We start from the raw sequence: 5,923 nt of genomic DNA, 5'->3' as shown, positions 1-5,923 counted from the left end.
CACCGATCATGCACTTTTTCATGGAAATCGGCCCGATTATGATCGGTGACCGATCGATCGGCACACCTCTACTATGTGCTATAAAGGACCCAGACGCATCAGCGGTCAGCTTTGACAAAAGCCTTGTTTTATGCCAACTCTAACATAAGAATACACAGAGATGGAGTATGCCTTACGAATTATCAAATGCGTCATCAATTTTCAAGGATTTTTTATGACAATATAAAAACTGAAAGAGTAATTTGATGAAAGATTAATATCAGGGCGTCATTGAGCTTCAGCTTGAGGTATCTTTTTTCTGATGAGGTGGACCAAACAGTCACTCGAGAAACTTAACACAATATTTTCCTGCTAATTTGCTTTCCTCTGAGTCAGTTTAACAATTTAAATGGACTTTATTGTGTGTGTTCTCATGTGTTCTAATTTCAACTTATTTTCTATACTGGTAAACAAACCCGTTCAGAAATGCTTTTAGCCACAGAGCATCAGCTCGTTTCTCTTAGGGGACAAGTAAGTCGGATCAATTATAAAGAAAGATAAACATAAAAATGCTCAAGTCATTTGTAGAACTTAAATGAATTGCATGTTACTTTTTTGTAGAGTCTACATAACATGATTTATATTATGTAAGGATGGTGGTTTTGATTGTAATTCAGGCCCAAATAAATTCCATTTTTTTTTCTTTCACAATAAATAAATAAAACATTCAAAAGTTCAAACCATAGAAGGAATGAAAGCAACTATAATTCTCATTTTAATATCTGTTTTTCAGCTTTTTCTGGGTTACCAGGGTAATTCCTGATGAAACTTCACGTAATACACCACACCCAGGGAATGCATGTTGTGGTGTGAAACTACACCACACCCGGTTTTCCTTCTAAAGCTAACTGAGTATTTTTCACAAGGATGAATGTGATGCAATGTTTTTTAAGATCTAGTAACCATTTTTTCCACAGACCAAGTATCTTGCCAAAGAACACAATGACTAAAACAAACAGAGCAAAGGTTCAAACCAGCAATGAACTCTTATACTTCTCATCACCACCCGGTAAAAGAATTAAGAGTGTATTGAAACTAAATTACAAATACAGCCGAGTTATTTGAAGTCCTGGCCTCCAGCCTGTAATTTTTTTTCCCTTACTCTGTCATTATTTGTGTAAGTAGAAGATGAGGATAAACACAGGCAGATCCAGGACGTAACTGAAAAACAATGATTTAATGAAGAATCCAAAAAATAAAGAGTCCAACAGGGGTGGCACAGGGAAACAGACTAAATGGCAAGACACAAAGACAACAGGTGGGTTCAAATACACAAAGAGGGTAATCAGGGAACGAGACACACCTGGGAACAATCAGGAAAGGGGCACAGAGACTCACAGGGGAACAGCACTAAATAAACACAGAAAAACTTCAAAATAAATACACAGAAAACACAGACCACTACAATCAAATAAAATAAAAATAAAAACAAAATAATCCCTTTCAGAGAAGAGACTCTTGGTTCAAAAGACGTAAAGACTTTAAATGACCCCAGCATCAGTATTTTCAAAGAAACTATCATCTGGCTTAAGCATTTCAATCAAGTTTATTTGTTTAGCACATCTCAACAACTAGGCAGTTCAAAGTCCTTTACATCACAAGTTGGGCAGGACCGGGGAGTCCTACACAACTCTCCAGCTGTTTCAGTAGTATATCATGTTCAACAGTGTCACAGAGGTCCAACAGAACTACCACTGGTTTTTCCACAGTCTGTGTTCATACGAGGGCAGTCTCACCACTGTGATGAGCATGAAAACCAGACTGACAGACATCAAAGAGGTTGGGTAGTAAGGTACTTAACTGTTTAATCACAGCTTTGAGTAGAACGATGGAGATGGGAAATATGTACTTAAGTCTCCAGACTGGAGGCTGTGAGTTACTATAAATATTAGATGGGAAGAGCCATAATGAGATATATGTGCTTTAAGACATATTGGCAAGGAGCCCAGCACAAAACAGAGACTTCTTTCCATCCATCCATTTTCTGTCCCTTAGTGGGGTCAGGAGGGCTGCTGGTGAATATCTCCAGTAAATGTTCTGGGCGAGAGGTGGGGTCACCCTGGACAGGTGGTTCAAGGCATTAATTACCTTCAAGCTGACTTTTGCTAGATTTTTTTTCTAAATATTATGTTGGAAAGAAAATAATTCTTATACAACATCTAGAACTCAGAAGCAGTAATCTCAACATTCTTAATACTTCTGGTATTCAGGGAACTGAGGAAACTATTTTTGCTCATTAAACTGGTGGGCTGTCAGGGCCAGCAGGGCCTTCTCTGATAGCCCTAGAAAATTGAAAAGAAAAAGTGTAAAAAGTCTTAATCATATTTCATTTTATCTATAATTAAATTTTTATTCTGCAAACAAGTTGCTTATCAGTATTTTTGAGGTTTCACTTAATCTCCTGCTTAAAAAAGTGCCTTAAACGCAGCTGGTGAGCTGCTCCTCCTCAGGACCTGCTGTACAAATCCAGCTACCCTTTTGTCAAAAATACCAGGCAACAGGCCATAGTTGGCATAACTGACAGAATTATCAGCCAATCAAAATGAACACACAATGACGGAGCTAACCCTCTGGCCCTGCTGTAAGTGAAGAGCATCCCCTGCATTCCCTGTCACTGCAGTGAACTTGGTATTTACAAAATGGCAGCCGCATCCGCTTCAACTCCGGTTTACAAGCCGTTCTTTCACGGATAACAATGGTGATGGTTTGGTGATGGAAAACCCACACCAAAGCTGGATTCACTAACGCAGACCTCTAAGACCTTCGTAAGGCATTTTAAAGGCTGTATCTATGAGCGCTTACGAGTGGCTTTTCTTTTAATTGTTTGCTATTTGAGCCATATGGATTGATACGTTCAACTGGGGAACGCAGAAAAGTTTTGCTAAATTGCTGGCTGCTCAATTATGTGCACTGTTTTCTGTGTATTTTGCTGAAATATGCATTGATATATTGCTTGACGTATGTATTGTTGGGCTGCTTTGCTGTTCTACTTGGCTATTTTTAATTTATGTGCATATTATTGGACGCATGTGGCTTGGAGTGGTGCTTAGTTGTTGCAACGTCCTGCACAACGTGTGTGTTGTTCAGGCATAGCTGACGTCTATTGAAACTGAAACCTAAGGGGACAAATAATTTAAAATGTTTTTATATGTACCCAGTATCAAATGTCTACTGCAACCTCTCAAACTAAGGAATAAATTAAATACTGTGAAACACACAAAAAAAACAACTTTAAGTTATACATTACACACACAGCAACAACAACATAAACATACTGAAATTAAACTGTGAAATGAGCATAAATGTGTAGTTTGTGGATGTGTGAATACTGGGAAACATGCAAGGAAACCACAGCCCGCAGAAATAAACACCAGCTCTAACCAGGTTCCAGCTCCAAGCTGTGCACTAAAGTATTAATAGCAATGTAAGCTACACAGAATATTAAACTACATCAGGTAGTACCGCATTGCGAAAGATTTACCAAGATATAAACTGTTAAAAGTGGGAAATGTTGTTAAGCATCTTTACCATATCATATGTATTGGATTGTCTGTATTAGGTATAATTTCATTGCTGTCAGAAGAAGATAAAAATGACAGAAAATCAAATATATTTGCTTGTAAAGATTATGTTCACCTAAATGCTCGGCCCTCAGCAACAGCCACAGTACCTTATGTGTGTCTTTGACAAAAACAACTGCAATGAAAGCACTGGTATTGATGCAATATTAGTCTAATTCCACCTGTAAAACAAATTAATACGCATCTTATAATATTTGAGAACCACTGTTACAAATGCATCATATTTATCAGTGCACATCTTATAACTTCTTCACTAGTGATATTCAAGTTAACCATGTCGGATACCAGAACATACTAATTTACTGATACTTCCCTAAAGCTGTACATTGATATGTGACACATAAAAATATTACATATTAAGTTAACTGTCATTGATCCCTTTTAGTGATTTGTCCTCCATGTTGACAACACCACACCTGTAACTGTAAAAAATAATGTCTGCAGGATAAGGCTCTGTCTCAAGTTTCCACTGTGAGGATGTCTCTCAAGGGGATAATGTTACTCTGGTAACAAAAGGTTCCCTCCACACGAACACACTGTGAAAAGCAGGGACAAAGCTCCCAGCCATATAAAATTGCACACCTGTAAATCACACTACCAACGGCTGAAAGTAAAAAGTGCAGGGAATTTCCAATGAGAACATAAAAATACTTCAGTGATATGTTTTTGATGTAGGGATGGAAACAAATAATAGACTTACGATTTCAATGACTGAACAGTGGTTTATAAGGTTAAAATGAAATCCAGTTGATTAACTAATAACGTCCACTTAGACCACTTAGCGAAGCCAATTGGTAGTTGTGAGGCAGAGGAAAGTGAAACCATCCAAACAGAGTCTGGTGTGGGATGCAAAATTCGTTTTATGAGGTTCTGTTTTGAAATATAAACACCGACCAGCCCCTTAATTTATCATCATAGCACTCATTTAGCCGTGCAGCATCAACTTCTCAATTAAAAATGACTGATGAGTTAGAAAGGTGACGATGTGATGATGGAAAAGTGGAGGGAAAAATGATGCCAATAATCAAGGCTGATGGTGAGGAATGCTGAGGTAATGCACTTCAGCAGGTGGGTATGGAGCAATCATACCCACCTGCTGAGAGGCTATGGAAAGACACTAGTTAATTTTTACAAATGTAAATTAGATGCATTAAAAGTTGATTCTGCATACAACATGCTATTTTTGTTCCTTTTTTTTATTTTACCTGTTTTTATTTTGAAGACTTATTGCCAGATTTGGGTAGCTAGGCAGTGTTGTTAACTAAACCTGTCCTCCACCAGTGAGCCATTGTAAAGCAGACTCTGTAACATTTAAACAGGGATAAATGTGCGTTACCATCTGGCAGTGTTTTTCAAACCTGCTGACTTCCTCTTGTACGGGTTTGTGGCCGACATTTACCTCCAGCATCACAGGCAGGAAATAAAGAGGTCATGTGACCTTTCACACTAGATGCATGAAATTGATATTGCTTAGAGTAGACACTCTATTATTTGATTTAAAAACTTCAATTAGTTTCTAAAAGCCAAAACAATTATTTTAGAGGTTCCAGAAGTTAGAAAAAATGTCTGGCAACAATTGTTGCCGGTGGGATTAAACGGGTTAATCCCACAGAATTATGATTCGTTGGATTTCAGCAGCACACAACGGCACCCTGAGGACGTATTGTTCAAGTTTGGAGCAGAGCTTGGTCTAAAATGTTGATTGACAGTGAGCCGCAGGATTTAGAAACACTGCCAAAGGAATGTCAGGAAATGCTACACTGAAAACTTGTCAGATAGTTGCCAAGGAAACACTCAGATAAGGATTTTATCTGATTCAGTTAAAATCAGCTAATGATGTAGACCTATTTTATAGTTCTGAAACCTGCTACTGAAATCAGGGAGGATCTGTGTTAGGTAAATTGTATTATTATCAACTATTTGTTATACTGTTATAATGTTCTTACCTTATGTACTCTTATTTGTTTAGTCATATCTTCTAAGAAATGTTTTGTATTGCTAATCACTCTGATTTCCTTTCTCAGAGGGCCTCCTCCCTTTAGAGTGACAGCGCTCTCTGTGATTAGGGATCCTAAAGACAATAAAAAGAGAGGGGCAGGTAAATGTGCTTCAGAGCGGCAGAAGATCTGTAACTGAAAGCACATCTCTGACTGTTCTCCTCACGAGTATTCAGAATCTAACTTTCTCTTGTCTTTCCTGTGTTATTTGATCTGTGGTAATAGGTGTCAACTCTGACAATCTGAGACTAAACAAACTTTCCACAGTCGTTACATGCTTCTGAAAAGTTTGCATCTGTGAACATG

This window comes from Poecilia formosa, unplaced genomic scaffold (genome assembly GCF_000485575.1).
Source record: "Poecilia formosa unplaced genomic scaffold, Poecilia_formosa-5.1.2 Scaffold550, whole genome shotgun sequence".
Classification (NCBI taxonomy): domain Eukaryota; kingdom Metazoa; phylum Chordata; class Actinopteri; order Cyprinodontiformes; family Poeciliidae; genus Poecilia; species Poecilia formosa.
The sequence above is the reverse complement of the archived record's forward strand: the minus strand, read 5'-3'. Positions refer to the sequence as shown.